This window comes from Notolepis coatsorum, assembly GCF_963971535.1.
Source record: "Notolepis coatsorum genome assembly, chromosome: 7".
In the NCBI taxonomy this organism is placed as follows: domain Eukaryota; kingdom Metazoa; phylum Chordata; class Actinopteri; order Aulopiformes; family Paralepididae; genus Notolepis; species Notolepis coatsorum.
Window position 1 is genome coordinate 13,769,867 of NC_140171.1, and position 17,959 is coordinate 13,787,825.

Sequence of the window (17,959 nt, forward strand, 5' to 3'; positions counted from 1 at the left end):
GGAACGGGACCATCTCACCCAACTAGAAACTGAGGAACAGGACCATCTCACCCAACTAGAGACTGAGGACCATCTCACCCAACTAGAGACTGAGGATCATCTCACCCAACTAGAGACTGAGGACCATCTCACCCAACTAGAGACTGAGGACCATCTCACCCAACTAGAGACTGAGGACCATCTCACCCAACTAGAGACTGAGGAACAGGACCATCTCATCAAACTAGAGACTGAGGACCATCTCATCCAACTAGAGACTGAGGACCATCTCACCCAACTAGAGACTGAGGAACATCTCACCCAACTAGAGACTGAGGACCATCTCACCCAACTAGAGACTGAGGAACATCTCACCCAACTAGAGACTGAGGAACATCTCACCCAACTAGAGACTGAGGAACAGGACCATCTCATCAAACTAGAGACTGAGGAACAGGACCATCTCACCCAACTAGAGACTGAGGACCATCTCACCCAACTAGAGACTGAGGATCATCTCACCCAACTAGAGACTGAGGACCATCTCACCCAACTAGAGACTGAGGACCATCTCATCCAACTAGAGACTGAGGACCATCTCACCCAACTAGAGACTGAGGACCATCTCACCCAACTAGAGACTGAGGACCATCTCACCCAACTAGAGACTCAGACACACACACAGACACACAGGAACTCACTCTGAGGCATCGGTTACACCTAGGGTGTTTTCGTTTTGTTTTCAAGATGAGTTTCGCTTTCCAGAGCGCAACGTAGTGACAGCCGAGTTAGACATTTGTTTTGCGATCTGAGCACTTTCGTTTTGTCAGAACGAGGCGTGGTCAGACCGCAACGGATCGCGTCTCGAATTCAGCACTGAGCATGCGCGGGGAGGTAGTTACCTTGGATGTGCCAATACACTTCCTGCAAAAAAATCAACAAGCCACCATCTTTAAATGCCTCTGTGAGCTATTTAGCCAATGTAGCACTTATTTTTCAGCAAAGAAAGTGCAATAAAAGTGCAATAAACAAAACGGATACATTCACTGTGTGTTCTGCCTCTCATTTGTTGATGAAACAAAACTAACATCAACACAATTGACCACCAAGAGCGGATAGTTTAGTCTCACAAAAAGATCTCTGATGTTGTTAGCTACATGTTAATGTGAATGGAATATGCCAGTAGAACAGTATAGCATTGTGGCTAGCAGCTAACGTTAGCTCACGTTAGCCAGCCAGCACCAAACTGATGATATCAGGAGCTATCAGTAGCTAGATAACATTGGACAACGCCTCATGTATTAAACAAAGGTGAATAGATGACTGGGCCATTTTGTTTAATGCTTGTTAAGATTGAAAGAGGAGCTCTGAGCTAACAGGGTCTGATAGCTAACGTTAGCTCACGTTAGCCAGCTGCTCATGCAATCGGTAATGCTAGCAGAATGAATGGATGTAAACTTTATTTAACATATTGCAGAATGGGTACAATACAATACGGCTCAATACAAACAATTGTTAAGGGAATGCAGACTGTTGTAGCTTGGACTGGGGTCCTTATAACAATAACTTGACAACACATGGTAGCTGCAGCTATTTGGGACAGCTCTGTCGTCACCGGACGTTGGTGAGGGCACGCAGATGTCGGTATCTACTGCGCATGGGCGTTGAGCAACAACGGCTCCGCGCAGATTACATGACACGTTGTCGGCGAGTGTTGGCGAGTATCCAAAACGAAAACACCTTTTCAGCGTTGTCAGTAGGGCAACGCGTTTTCCTGCCAAAGCGGCATTTCTATTTAACTGGGACAGCAAACGTATTCATTCAGCAACAAAACAAAAACAAAAACACCTAGTCTAACCATGGCCTCACATACACACACACACACACAGACACACAGGAACTCACTCACCTACATACCGCACACACACAGGCAGGGAGCGAAATTAACTTTTTGACTCACCGGCCAGTGGCGGGTAGATGGGAAGAGTCTACCCGCCAAGCATATTTCTTACCTGCCAAACATTTTTTGATTAAAAAAATATATATATATATTTTATATAAAATTTTTTTTTTAAATAAAATATATATTATATAATCATACTTGTAGTTGTATTATCTGCGAGACATCGCCACCATGCAATAAGTCAAAATGCTTGCTATCTGCAAACAGCTCCACTGTCTGTGTGTGTATACTTGAGTAGCCTCCAGCTCCAGCAAGGATTCTCCGGCCCTGCAGCTAGACCTATATTCAGCTAGACCCTACATTCAGCATGCAAGGATTCTCCGGCGATGCAGCTGGACCCATTTATAACGTTACTGTTCTTGTGTCAAATCACATTCAACATGCCCTCAGCTAGAATACGCATTCAATCAATGTTATAAGACATTGATATCAGGAGCTATCTGTAGCTACTGCTAGCCCGGTAGATAACGTTAAGACAATTTAGTTTACTGGGACAGATCGACTAACGTGAGCTAGCTAACGCGAGCTAACGAGGGAACGGAGGTATTATGCACTCGAGTCTACTATTGCTGGAGCATTTGTTGATATCAGCAGCTATCAGTAGCTAGCCAGCTAGATACCGTTAGACAATGCCTCGTCATGTATTAAACTAAAAGTGAATAGTTGACTGGGTCATTGTTTAAACAGTAACGGAGGTCCGCTCTTCTAGAGCAGACTGCCTGTGTTGACATGAGCACTGCGAGCAGAAGCCCTTAGCCAATAGTATTCCGCTTCAGGGCTGGGCGGATATGACTCGTTGCCACGTTTTTTTTCAAAATAAGAGTATCATACGAACCTAATTGTTGCTAACTGCCAGAGCCATCGATATTATGACTGGAGATGCGCTTGGGGCGGAAATGAGACCCGCACAGATTTTCAAAATAAGAGTATCGTTATGAACTTGATTGATTACACGTCACACGGCGGGCAGCCCTCTAAGTGTCAAGCGCCAACGGTAAAAACCGACCGCCCCTGGCGGGCGGCAGGCTTTAGTTTCGGTCCCTGCACACAGGAACTCACTACATACCGTACACACACAGGAACTCACTCACCTACATACACACACACAGACACACAGGAACTCACTCACCTACATACCGCACACACAGGAACTCACTCACCTACATACACACACACACACACACACACACACACAGGAACTCACTCACCTACATACACACACACACACACACACACACACACACAGGAACTCACTCACCTACATACCGCACACACACAGGAACTCACTCACCTACATACCGTACACACACAGGAACTCACTCACCTACACACCGTACACACACAGGAACTCACTCACCTACATAAACACACACACACACACACACACAGGAACTCACTCACCTACACACCGTACACACACAGGAACTCACTCACCTACATACCGTACACACACAGGAACTCACTCACCTACATACCGTACACACACAGGAACTCACTCACCTACATAAACACACACACAGATACACACACAGGAACTCACTCACCTACATACATACACACACATAGATACACACACAGGAACTCACTCACCTACATACATACACACACAGGAACTCACTCGCTCACCTACACACACACACACACACGCACACACACACACACACACACACACACGCACGCACACACACACACGCACGCACACACACACACACAGTGGATTAACAGGTTGAAAAGCGTTAATCCCCTGTGAGTTGCCTTACTTGCTACTGTTTAAATGTTACAGTTTAAAATGTAATGTCCGTCTTCTCTTTGTAAAAGACCATAGCTAATGAATGTACGTATACCAGACCTAAGTCCATCTGAAATACTTTGAAACTCTTCATTAGTACTCCATTATTCCATAATTCCAAACAGCATGTACTTGAGTACTTGGGGGGGGGGGGGGTGAATGGGGTTTACACGTCTGAGACCATAAACAACAGCTCCATTGCACCAGATGAGCATAAATTCCCAGTCCAGTATGTTTGATTGATTGATTTAAAACTTTATTAACAGATTGCAGAATGGGGGAGCTGAGCGATCATGGAGTAGACGTGTTTTCACATGAGCTCCCTTCTACCGTGCTGAATATACGTTTCTCCCCATTAGTCTTTATTTTATTTTTATTTGTTTTTTATCTGTTTGCTAGGTCGTCGTGTTTAGTATACATTCATCAACTTTTTTCGACTTTCTACGATGGCGGGGGTGGAAACCAGAGCCATGAAAGAGTTAGGCACGACACCGACACCGCCGAGCATGGCCGTACCGTCTCCCGCTGTCGGGGAGTTAAGCGAAGCTGTGCTCTTGGTCATGACCAAGCTACACGCAGACTCTGAGACACGCATCGCTGAAGCACAGAAGAAAGTACACGCAGACTCTGAGGCACGCATCGCTGAAGCACAGAAGCAAGTGCTGGCGGATTTCTGTATCAGCCTCCGTCGTGAGATATCAGAAGAAATACGGCTGGCGGTAGTCCCGCTGACAGACAAGATGGAGACGATTCACGCTGCCTCATCGGCTAATGCTAACGAACTAGCCATGCTAACGATGGAGGTATCATCACAGTGTGAGAAGATGGCGGGTCTTGAATCCGCCCTGCTGGCTAGGCAGGCTGAAGTCAACAAACTACAGTCGGCGATGGAGGAGATGCAGTCCCGGGATAGACGCCACAACGTCAGGATTGTTGGAGTACCGGAGACCAGCGGTGAAGGCCGTCTCTCTGAGACCATGCCCGAACTGCTGCAGAAGATACTAGGGACGGACGTCCTCCCCTCGCCTCCTATCTGTGAGTCGGCTTACAGAGCGGGCAGGTTTTCTCCCGGCGTGAACAAAGAACCGAGGCCCATCATAGTCAAGCTGAACAGACTCCAACAGAGAGAAATCATCATGCGGTCGGCTCGTACCAGAAGGGGTACTCTGAGGTTTGGCGATCACAAAGTGGCCATTTTCGAGGACTTTACACCGGAGGTTCAAGCTCAGAGAGCCGAGTACAAGGTGGTCCTGACTAAGCTATGGAGACTAGGCCTGAGGCCCACGTTATTCGCTCCCGCGAAACTATCTGTGTTGGAGAAGGTCGGTGGTCAGCGTTTGTTTTGGTCGTTGGCTAAAGCGAAGGAATATCTCGCGAAGACACCCGAGTCTGTTGCTTGATATCTATGGAGGGTGAGTGACTTGGCGGTTTGGGCCTATATACATTGATTAGGTCGACTATTCACAAACACTTGCTGTCATGCCCAGACATGCTAACTGTCCTCTGCCCATCCAACTAGCGGGGCTTCCCAATGACTTCTGTTACTTGCTAAAGCTGACCTCATGGTCGTACTTGTGTATCGCCTCTTTGGAAGCTAACGAGCTAGCTGAACAATGTACATAGTAGGCTAACGTGCTATCCGGATTCGTCACTAGCTTACGCGCTAGCCTCGGGCTAGCCAGCGGGCTTCGACTATGGTCTGCGCTGAGACATTCGTTAATGGTTACGTATTTTGGTTGCTGTTGCTGTTCAAAGGGACATTGGTTTGCACAGTTCAAGAGTGACCGAGTCCCTAACTAACTTCTGGTATGCTTTTTATTTTTATATCCAGGTTGTTTTGAGCTTTGGTGATCCAAAGTAGATGCCAAGGTCGGTTGAATATGCATAAACAATATTTGATAACAGGTTGGGTCGGGTATGGCTTGCACTTAATGGCTATATGGTTATATGGCTTGCACTCTAGCCATTACCCTCTCTTCCTTTCTTTTTTCTTTCCTACTGTCGCTGTTTTTATGTCATCTATATGCGCGATTTAAATGTGATCCGGTTCTACCTTGGACTAACTACTGACAAGCCTTAATTTTGTTTTGAATTTTCCGTGAGGCACTTATGCTATAACGTTGATACATTAATATGCAGACTCCAGGGTAGATGGTTACAGGTTGATGCTGAGTAATTATATAATAATTAGTGTCGCTGTTTTAAGGGCAATTGAATGAGCAATTAACCTGTGACCCGAACCTGCCTTGGACTATCGGCTGGGATGCTTTAATTTAATTTTGTATTGAATTTTCCTATATGTTTTAATGGCATTTGAATGAGCAATTTAAATGTGATTCGATCCTACCTTGGACTAACTGCTCCGACCGATATCTTTATTGAAACAATGTATGATGACAGGTGGTGTCAGGTGTTGCCTATTACCATCCCCGGATTGATTAATGAATGATTGTGTTTAATTCTAATCTTACATAGGTTGGGTCATTTCAGCCGTTGTGCCTGATCAGAGGGACGGCTAAAGGGGTGCACTTTGACCATAACCTTTTTTTTCCCTTCCTCCTTTTTTTTTTGTCATTGTTTAATTGACACTGTTCACACAATTTTGCACAATTAACCTGTGACCCGAACCTGCCTTAGACTATCGGCTGGGATGCTTTAATTTAATTTTGTATTGAATTTTCCTATACCTTTTTGGGCTATAACAATGTGATGTTGAAGCGCAGATTCCGAAATAGAGGGCTGCAGGTTGATGCGGAGTTATTATTTAATAATGGCTATTTTTACCATTATGGTTTTCTCATGTTGGGGCCAGGGCTCAGGTGGTTTTCGACCGATATCTTTATTGAATTTTATTTTATTATTATTTGTGTTTATTGGACTAGTGGGGGTTTACTCAGGGGTTTATCTAGAGGGGGGTGGGAGTGGGAAGCGTCTTATTGATCCATGTCTCTAGTGGGAAGTGATAGGAAGATGACCATCCTCAGTGGGTGGGGCATAGGGTGGGGATTGGAGAGTGGGTATAGAGGAACTTATAGTAGGACGGGTGGGTTAGGGTTTAGAGTAGAAGGAGGGGGGGTTGTAGCTGGGGTGGTATTTTTATGTGTTCTATGTACTGTTGTCTTATATATGTGTAAGTGTTCCTCCTCTGAACTCCTGGGATTGACCGTCCGGGCCCGCCGGGATCGGCACCTCTGTACTCAGCCTGGCTGCACGGGTATGTTCTCTACGCACTTATACAAGCTCGACCATGGCTAAATTGAATATTTTAATTTGGAACGCAGGAGGGCTTAACGCCCCACACAAGCGTGCCAGTGTCCTTTGGCTATTGAAGAGGAGAAATATTGACCTTGCTCTCCTTAGTGAGACGCATTTAATGGTAGGTGACGTGTCAAGACTGGCAAATCGGCAATATCACGTTATCTCCGCATCCTCAGCCGATGATAAGACGAAAGGAGTAGTCATAGTTACAAGACGTAACCTTGATATCAAAATCTTGGATGTATGGTCGGACACGGAGGGAAGGATTACTATAGCAAAAGTTGAATTCTTGCATAGGAAGATGGCTATAATAGCATTGTATGCTCCTAACACATTTGATTCAGCGTTCTATAATACAATCACGAAGAATATGTTGGAACTTAATGGATACGCTCTCATTGTGGGTGGCGATTTTAATGCGTGCTGGGATGCGGAGATGGATAGGTCTGGGCCCTCTGAAACGAGCGACCAGAAACGGGCCTCTAAGGCCCTCAGGATGTGGGCCAAAGACACGGGGCTCTCAGACCTCTGGCGCTTATGCAACCCCACCCTCAGAGATTACTCTCACCTGTCAGCCAGACACAAAAGCTTCTCTCGAATTGACTATGCATTCGCGTCCCCTAATATGTTTGATAGTTTCGATGTCTCATTGGTTCCCTTGGCTCTCTCAGACCACAAGGGGATTTTCCTTACGGCAACCTTTGGCAGGCTCTCCGCAAGAGCTCCCAGATGGCGTTTTAATTCGACCTTGCTAAAGAACGATGACTTCTGTTCTGAGTTCAGGAGTAAACTAGCTGAATTTTTGCAGATCAACGTTGGCACAGTAGAAGACCCTAGGGTCCTGTGGAACGCATTGAAAGGATTCATCAGGGGTCATGTCACACTATTTGCCTCCAATTTGCGAAAATCCCGGTCAAAAAAGCTAGAAGGACTGGAATCATTATATGCGGACCTATACGCATCCTTGCAAACTGACTATAATGAACGACTAAACACACAACGTAAGATAGTCAAAAAAGAAATAAACTCCATACTTAAACAACAGTCTGAGTTTTTGATACATAGGACAAGACAAAATTACTATTTTCACGGCTCCAGACCTAGCCATCTATTGGCAATGAAAATACGATCAAATGATCATTTCTCAGATATCCCCTCGATTAGGACGAGCCAGGGTGCAGTCACTACTGATTCGAAAAAGATCAATGACACTTTTAAAGAGTTTTACTCACAGTTATATAGCTCAGAGGGTAATCTGGATGACTCTAGATTTGAATCGTTCATTGGCGGGCTTGAGATACCCCACATTTCTGAGGAAGAGGCCAAGGAACTGGGGAGACCGATTACTCTCGTAGAATTGAGGGAGACTATTGTTGAAATGCAGAGGGGTAAGGCGCCAGGCTGGGATGGTATTCCACCCGAAGTGTATTTAGCTTTCTGGGACCAACTGGGTCCATTGATGCTCGATATGATCAATTACGCTATCGAACAAGGGGAGTTCTCAAGAGATGTCAATATGGCGTTGATTTCTTTACTTCTCAAAAAGGACAAAGATCCCAATGATTGTGGTAGCTATAGACCCTTGAGTCTTCTCGGGGCCGATTTAAAGGTGTTTGCCAAGGTGCTGGCCCGTCGCCTGCAGAGATTTATGTCTGTATTGGTACACTGCGATCAAACTGGTTTTATCCCGGGGCGTCTGGCTGCAGATAATCTTAGGAGGCTGTTGCATGTAATCGATAACAGTAAAGACAATACAACTCCATCCACAGTTCTGTCTTTGGATGCCATGAAGGCGTTTGACAGACTTGAGTGGTCATATCTGTGGAAGGTACTTGAGGTCATGGGTCTTGGAAAGAGTTTTATTCATATGATTAAAGTCCTGTATGCCTCGCCGTCTGCGATGATACTGACAGGCAAAAACTGTTCCACACTCTTTCCAGTCTCCAGATCTTCTAGACAGGGTTGCCCTCTGAGCCCGGGACTGTTCGCGCTTTCCCTCGAACCTTTGGCCCAATTTATTAGGCAATCGGAGGACATCGTCCCCATAATGGTCAACAATACTCCACACAAAATTGCTCTCTATGCGGATGACCTGCTGATTTTCATGGACGACCCCTCCCGGTCGGCCACAAAATTATTGAGGATAATCGACGACTTTGGTAAATTGTCAGGTTTTAAGATTAACTGGAACAAATCAGCCTGCCTACCTCTTAATGAACTGGCCAAGGCGGTACGACTACCAGCTGATATCCCCATAGTAGAACATTTCAAATACCTGGGCATAGAGATATTCCCCACGCTGAACCAAACTACTAAGTACAACTTCACGGGTACTTATGATAAAATACGCCAGGATCTAGACAGGTGGTCGTCCCTTCCTAACTCCTTACAAGCCCGGGCTTCCATAATCAAAATGAACATCCTGCCTAGGATAAATTTTATTAGCTCAATGCTCCCCCTGCCCCCTCCAATAGACCACTGGCGCAAGGTACAATCGATGGTATCTAAGTTTGTCTGGAATAACAAACGCCCGAGAATCAAAAGGGCTACTACTCAACGTAGGAAACAAGATGGGGGCCTCGCAATCCCTGATTTTAAACTGTATTTCTGGTCCTTTTCACTGAGACCTTTGATGTGCTGGCTAGACCCTGTAGAGGCTGTATCGTGGCGCTCCTTAGAAGCGGCGGCGGTGTCTCCGCTAAGATTACAGGATGTAGTGTACTCCACTGTCTCTATTGCGAAATGCCGGCTGAGGTATGGACCGATCATAACTCACGTGATCCAAACGTGGCGTAATGTACAGAGGTCGTGTGGGGTTAAATGCCCTTGGCACCTGGACTCTCCAATTTTTAATAACCAGCAATTACTTGTTGGACACAAGCCGGTTAATATTCCTCAATGGCAAAGGAGGGGAGTGCATACTCTGGAGGATATTTATGATAAGAACGGCCTCCGTGCGTTTCAGGACTTAAGAGAATTTTATGATCTACCCGGCGAGTCCTTCTTTCTTTACCTTCAACTAAGGTCAGCACTGAGGGCGCATGGCGTACCGTGGGCTCAAGCCTTGCACCCACACCCCTTCCTCAGGCTCATAGTGGACAGGACGACATCCAGAGGGTTTGTCTCCGACTTTTATACGCTCTTAATTCAATCCACGTATAAAAATTTATCATTGGATACAATCTGGCGTGTGGATATACCGGAGTTGGACCCCGAGTTTGACTGGGATGATGTTTGGGCAAATGTGGCATTATCTTCCCGCAACCCCAATCACCAGCAAATTAATTTTAATTATATTCATAGGACCTATCTTACACCTAGGAAGCTATTTGCTATGGGACTGATAACCGACTCTCGGTGCACTTTGTGCTCTCAAAAGGCCACTGGCACTTATATGCATATGTATTGGGATTGCCCACCAGTGGCCCGCTTCTGGAGGTCAATAACGGACAAACTTTCAGATCTGTGTGGCTTAACTATCCCATTCACAGCTGTTACGCTACTCCTGAACGATATAACGACACTACCCGCGTCCGTACAACTGAAAAGGGTTGTCCTAGCGGGCGTCACAGCAGCGAAGAAGCTAATAGCAATGAGATGGAAGGAGCCTGAGAAGCTTACAATGATTAACTGGTCCCTAACTCTATTGGATGTGATTTATCTTGAGATATCCACGGCCCGGGTGATCGGGGTAGGGCAGGCTGGAATTGACCTGTGGTTCGCAGCAGCTGAGAAGGTAAAGACCGCAGTGTGCGGCTGAGCGGGGTTGGGGCGCTTGATCGGGGGGGTCCGGCGGTCTCTGGGGAGGGGGAGGAGGAAATGTCTTGTCTGTCTTGGTTTTTGTCTTGTCCTTCTTAACTTTGACTGGGGGGATTTTAGGGGGGGTTGGTATTTAGCTATTCTGCGCTATATGTCAACTCACATGCCATCTCCCCAAGAGACTAATATTGACAGACTGATTGACCTGTCAACCAACTTGGAGGAAGAATTTCTTTCTTCTTACACTTTACCTTCTGCAAGTTTGGCAGTCTTGAACATGTGTAAGGGACCTAGGCTATCTACAGTAAATCTGCGGCAACACTCTCATAAACAATCTTTTAAGTCACTCCACTTTGTAAAGGTGGGGAAAGGTTGCCATGTTTTGAAGACCCTTTTTGTTATTGAAGTAGCCATCTATATTTGATAGGTTGGACGCTGTTTCTTTTTTTTTTTGTCTTTATAATTTATTATTCTGTATTATTATTGTTTGTTATTCTCCTGTGAAAGTTATGTTTTTTGTTACTGTGGTTATTGTGTTGTCCTGTTTCATGTAATTAATAATAAAAAAAATTTGATCAAAAAAAAAAAAACAGATTGCAGAATGGGTACAGTACAGTACGGCTCAATACACACAATTGTTAAGGGGATGCAGACCAGAGAAAGACTTTCGTCTTGTTTACATCAGGGTCCCCCATTTTCAATTCATATATGACATACACGACATACAGATAGACAGTACTGCTACATCTATACATTTATGACATATCAGATTTGCAAATACAGTACTGTTTGTGATACAAAAAGTGTCCAGAAAAAGAGTGTATATACATTTGACGTAGAAACTGTACATTGGAGGAGGTTGGGTAGGTGCGGTGGGGTTGGGTGGGTGGGGGGGGGGACGGGGGGCTGTACATTGGAGGTGTGGGGGGGTTGGGTAGCCCAACACTGGCTAAAGTGTTTGTGTTGACTTATTGAATTGAAAGTGATACTGTGTAATTGTGTGCTGGCCAAGAGCCGTACTTCATCTGTGTTTTCAATACATTTCCCTCTTCTTCACTCTGTTGCCTCCGTGTGCTTTCTTTTATTTTTGCATGCAGGCTTTCTGTGAAGTGAATTATTGGTGGTCGCGGTGGCCACCAAGATTGTTACAAAACGTCCCCTCGCTCTTTGTAAGATGGTCGTACCAGACCATTTTGAGGCCAGAGCGGTGACAGTGAGAGGCGTGTTGAAGCACTGGTGGTCTCAGTGTGTTCTGTAATATGATCCAGAATGTAATTAATTACAAAAAAAAATTGTTGTTGCTTTAAGATAAGATATTTTCATTCCTCCTTATATTGTTTGACTGAGCTTACATTACAAGGGCTGACAGTATCCCACTGCTAAACGTTGAGTTTTACTCAGTGTTTTGAGGCTGGTCTGTTTTGATGAGACAGTTAAGTGGTTAAAAAAACCACTTAACTGTCACCGGCACCTATAGGTGCCGTTTTGCACTCGCGGCACTTGAATGAATGAAATGTACAATGAATGGTGTACATTTAAAACCCTATTTTTCATGTGTATGTCAAACTCTTCAATAAAGGATAAAACGTAAGAGCCCAATACAATTCTGTATCTGTAACTCTGAATTTCTGAATATATATAGTAGCCTATGTGGGCCTACTATAAACGGATACAGTACACAGTAAAAAAAAATATACAGTACGCCTCTCTCTCTCTCTCTCTCTCCTTGTGTTTAACAGCTAAGCTTCAGGCCAAAGCAACAGGAGCTATTGTTAAGGGCTGGTGAAAAGGCGCCCCCTTCTGTTCACAAGATAAACTTGGGACATGGATTATGATCAAATAAGATTAGACGAGATAAATTATTCTGGTGTCATAGCAACATGGGGGGGGGGGGGGTACAGGTATGGGCAAGGTAATAGAAGAAAGACATAAATATAGGCAATCAAATTCAATCTGAATATAAAAACATGAGAAAAATAAACTGTAAAAGGGTCTGCACAATCTAAATATATAAATACTCAGCTGATCTGATCCAATAGTTTTAATGAACAATGTGAACATGTAGGTAGTCACTTTATAGAATGATTAAGCTATAGAAACATTTGTTTGAACATACTTCTGTGTGGGCCGTATATAGTATAACTATATATAAAACGTTATACGCTGTGTTGTCAAATATGTTTTGCACCTCTGGACAAATTTGATTTGGTGGAAGAGGGGGCAGAAATTACTCTTTTGATAGTAAAGGTGGCAGACCGCTGGTGTAGGGGTATGACCATTTTCCTATTTTCTTGTTTAACATATAGCTCATGATAAGCTATTAAAAATGCCTCATACTATGGGTCTACCCTGTTTATACGCTACGATACTCTGACATCATCCCTTAGTTTGTTTTTTGAATACGCTTCTTCCTCACACAACATGCTCGTCATCATTGCACATTGCAACTTTTCACATCCTAATTGACCTATATTAAGGCCTGCCCTCTTTTCCTGATCATCCAATCACAACTGTTGCTCCAAGGGAAGTGGCAGTTGTGATTGGAGGATCGAGAAAAGAGGGCGGGTGTTGAGATAGGTCGATTGACAATAACGTTGGCCTCCAGTTTCTTGGCTGCCTGCCATCAAAACTTCACCAAAAGTTCAACCTTTTACCAAACATGCAACTAAGATGGTCCAGGTTTTCACAACCTTGGGATCCTGCAGGACCTCACGCGGGGTCCCATGGGGAAGGAAATCACAATTAAACTACAAATGTACTTACTTATATTGTTCAGTGGTGGAAGAAGTACACAGTTCCTTTACTAAAGTAAAAGTAGAAATACCAAGATAAATTAGTACTCTGGTAAAGGTAAAAGTCCTCTTTTCAAATTCTACTTATGTAAAAGTAGAGAAGTATTTTCTATTGAATGTAAAAGTATGCATTCTACATAACGTTTGTGTATTCCAGTGCTTGGGAGCATTCAAACCTTGATCCATTGACCTCTGAAAGTTATGTAAAAGTGCTGTGTGGTCCAGTTATGCTGCTCCGAAAGGTTACGTTAAAGTGGTATGTGGTCCAGTTATGCTGCTCTGATTACGTCCTCTTGAAGTTGACAGGCTTCAAATGTGAAAGCATATAATCTTCATACATTTTTGCTAAATCTTTTTCTTCAAAGTAAGTAGTAACTGATGGGTTCGGATAAATGTTCGGAGTAAAAAGTACAATATTTCCTTTGAAATGTAGTGGAGTTCCCTAAAATGAAAATACTCACGTAAAGTACAAGTAGCTAGAAATTGTACTTAAGTACAGTACTTGAGTAAAAGTACTTAGTTACTTTCCACCACTGATATTGTTTGACTGAGCTTACATTACAGGGGCTGAATAGCTGTACCCCACTGCTAAACATGGGTTTTACATGTATTTTGAGGCTTGTTTGATTCAAAATACTTGGGAGATAGTAATGTAGAAATACAGAAATCAGTTATGAATGTTGTACCGACCTCATGAAGGGTCCCCTAAAAAAATCACGATTAAACTAAAATGACTGTAATAACATCCTATTATTATTCATAAATGGAAAAACTGCTTCCAGTGGCCCTTTCACTGCCACAGACAAAGGGTTAACCCTTTCATAACCACACTACAGAAGGTTAACCTTTCACTACCACACTACCAAATGGTTAACCCTTTCACGGCGACAATACAGAAGGTTAACCCTTTCAAAACCACACTACAGAATTTTTTTTATTTATTATTTTTATCCATTTTTTCTCCCCATTTTCTATTTTTCTCCCATCCCAATTTCGTATTATCCAATTCATTCTTCCCTCCCCTATTTTGAACGTTGCTACACTATGCCTCCCACTGGTCAGTTGTAGTGAGGACAGATGCCTTGCATCACGTGTCCCCTCCGGTACACGAGGAGGCAGCCTGTCGCATCTTTTCACCGCAGCAGCTCGAACTCTCAGTGGCGAGGAGTAACGCGTGGCAGGCTCACGTTGCCCCCGCTACTTCCTGCTTCCACCGCACCGGCGTCACCAAACCGACCTGTAGGAGTCGCTGTCCACAACGTCCAATCCCCACCCACCGGCTTTCCCACCCTCTACCACTTGCCAATTGTGTTAGTATGAACGACCGGCCAGCCGGTAGCAACGCCGAGAGCTGGGCTCGAACCCAGTGGCATTAGTGGCGAGCGCCTTGCCCACTGCGCCAATCAGCCGCCCCTTCACACTACAGAAGGTTAACTGCAGTGTGGTAGTGAAAGGTTAACCTTCTGTAGTGTGGTAGTAAAAGGGTTAACCTTCTGTAGTGTGGTAGTGAAAGGTTAACCTTCTGTAGTATGGTAGTGAAAGGGTTAAATGAAACCCCACACTGCTTATGAGGTGTCACTGACCAGCTCACAGCAGCAGATTGATTTCTTGAAACATTAAAGGCCCAAATGTTAGGACAGAAAGTTAGATATATCATAAAACACCTTTCTGACGTGTCATGAGACTCGTTTGTTTGTGTTCGATTTCATTGACTTTTAATGAATGTTACTTATCCTGTCTTCCTTCAGGATAGGACTCTGCCTTGTGTTGTTGGATGTTTAATTGTCTGTATTATACAGTATATATATACAGGTTTATTGGCATAAACTAAATGGTTACTATTAGGTTGCTTTCAGATCCTCTCTGTGTGAGCTACCATACCGAAGAAGGCTACCAAATAAGCCATCTCTCCTGCACGCTGAACACCACAGAAGAAGCCCTCTCTCCTGCACGCTGAACACCACAGAAGAAGCCATCTCTCCTGCACGCTGAACATCACAGAAGAAGCCCTCTCTCCTCCAAGCTGAACACCACAGAAGAAGCCCTCTCTCCTCCAAGCTGAACACCACAGAAGAAGCCCTCTCTCCTCCAAGCTGAACACCACAGAAGAAGCCCTAACTAGAGCTACTATTTGTATAGACGCCTCTCCTCCAAGCTGAAGCCCTCTCTCCTCCAAGCTGAACACCACAGAAGAAGCCATCTCTCCTCCAAGCTGAACACCACAGAAGAAGCCCTCTCTCCTCCACGCTGAACACCACAGAAGAAGCCATCTCTCCTGCACGCTGAACACCACAGAAGAAGCCCTCTCTCCTGCACGCTGAACACCACAGAAGAAGCCCTCTCTCCTCCAAGCTGAACACCACAGAAGAAGCCCTCTCTCCTCCAAGCTGAACACCACAGAAGAAGCCCTCCCTCCTCCAAGCTGAACACCACAGAAGAAGCCCTCTCTCCTCCAAGCTGAATACGGAAGAGACCAGAATCCTCTCTCTCTCTGGCATAATATCAGTGGCGGCTCTACCACTAGGGGCGCTAGGGCGCCGACCCACCTGCTGGCCAGCTGCTGTTAAATCAGAGAAGAAGACAATAAAATTTTTTCGTTTTTGTGTTTTATAGCCCTATGAATTTCCATAGCCGCATTTCGCGGAGACGCTCTCTGATTGGCCGACGCCAGTATTTTTTTCCATGGCAGAATTTCACAGAGACGATCTCTGATTGGCCGAATCCAATTTCTAATGTTCCAATTCTAGCTTCTAGCTTGGTTCCTGGTACTAGGACTGTTGTTTGTCTTAGAGCGTGCCGTGCCGTGACTGCAAGTTCTTTAGACTGTTAAGCTTAGGCACTCTTTCAAAGTTGGTTAAGGTTAGAGTTTGTCTTAGAGCATGGCGATAGAACGCCAGGTAGTTTGCAGTCTGTTCGAGCGGAAATGGACAAAGGAATGTACTTGTTGAGTGTTGTGCTAACGTCGACGAGCTCAGCTGAGCTAACACTTGGCTAACAAGCTATATGGCGGATTATACACGTTTATCAAGCTCTCCTGCCCTGGACGTTTCAACTAAACAGTGAGTCTCTCTCTCTCTCTCTCTAACGTTAGTAGTACTAGGCTGGTGCGGGCTAACTGGCTATCGTTCTGGCAGCTAACGTTAGTAGTACTAGGCTGGTGCGGGCTAACTGGCTATCGTTCTGGCAGCTAACGTTAGTAGTACTAGACTGGTGCGGGCTAACTGGCTATCGTTCTGGGAGCTAACGTTAGTAGTACTAGACTGGTGCGGGCTAACTGGCTATCGTTCTGGGAGCTAACGTTAGTAGTACTAGGCTATCGTTCCGTGATTTGTTTACTTGGTAACACGGGTTGCTAAGGAATTTAGGTTCGAGGTTGAAGAAATCTCTCTCTCTCTCTCTCTCTCTCTCTCTCTCTCTCTCTCTGCTTAACGTTAACGTTTGTAAATAGTTTTTTTAGGAGCAGTACTACTGCTGGCCATTCATGAAGCGAGACATTGCTGATTGTTTATTTATCGATGGCTCATTGATTTAACTACTGCAGCTCTCTCGGATTGAAAATACGTGGATTATGGCTTGTTCAATATCGTCTATGTTTGAATGAATGAATGAATGAGAACTTTATTAACAGATTGCAGAATGGGTACAATACAGTACGGCTCAATACACACAATTGTTAAGGGGATGCAGACCAGAGAAAGACGTTTGTCTTGTTTACATCAGGGTCCCAGATTTTCGATTCATATCGATAGTTTAATAGCTAGCCTTGGCTCGTTTAACAATATGCAAAATATGTGTACAGCCCTGTACTCATACTGAAGTTATTCTTGGTATATAATAGGTCTGATTGTGTAACGAATCGATTCCACGTCGCGCTGTGTGTGAGAGAGAGAAGGAGAGAGGGAGAGATCTGCCTGTGTTTGTAGACGGGCGAGTTTTGTTTCTAACTTTTCTATTTATATATTGTGTTTCAAGTTGTGAATTACCCACCGGCCGCCACTGCATAATATGACCATTATCACCCTCTCCTTTGATTATCTCCCTTTGTGGCGCCTAAAGTTTAACACAGCCTCTGTCCTCCTAGATTTGTTCCCCCTGCGAGAGACGTCATCTGCTACTTATCTAGTCTGGCTAACTAAAATGTTGACACTCTGCGTAATATCAGGTCAGAAGTAAGAAGAGGCTGTTCTTTCATATCAACTCTTCTGCTTAAGGTCCAAATTAACCATTGAGTTTAAAATAAAATATAGTCAAATGGTTTTCCAGAGGTACAGAGATGAAGAAGGGGTTTGATAACTGGCTGTACCTATGTATGTATGTATGTATGTATGTATGTATGTATGTATGTATGTATGTATGTATGTATGTATGTATGTATGTATGTATGTATGTATGTATGTATGTATGTATGTATGTATGTAT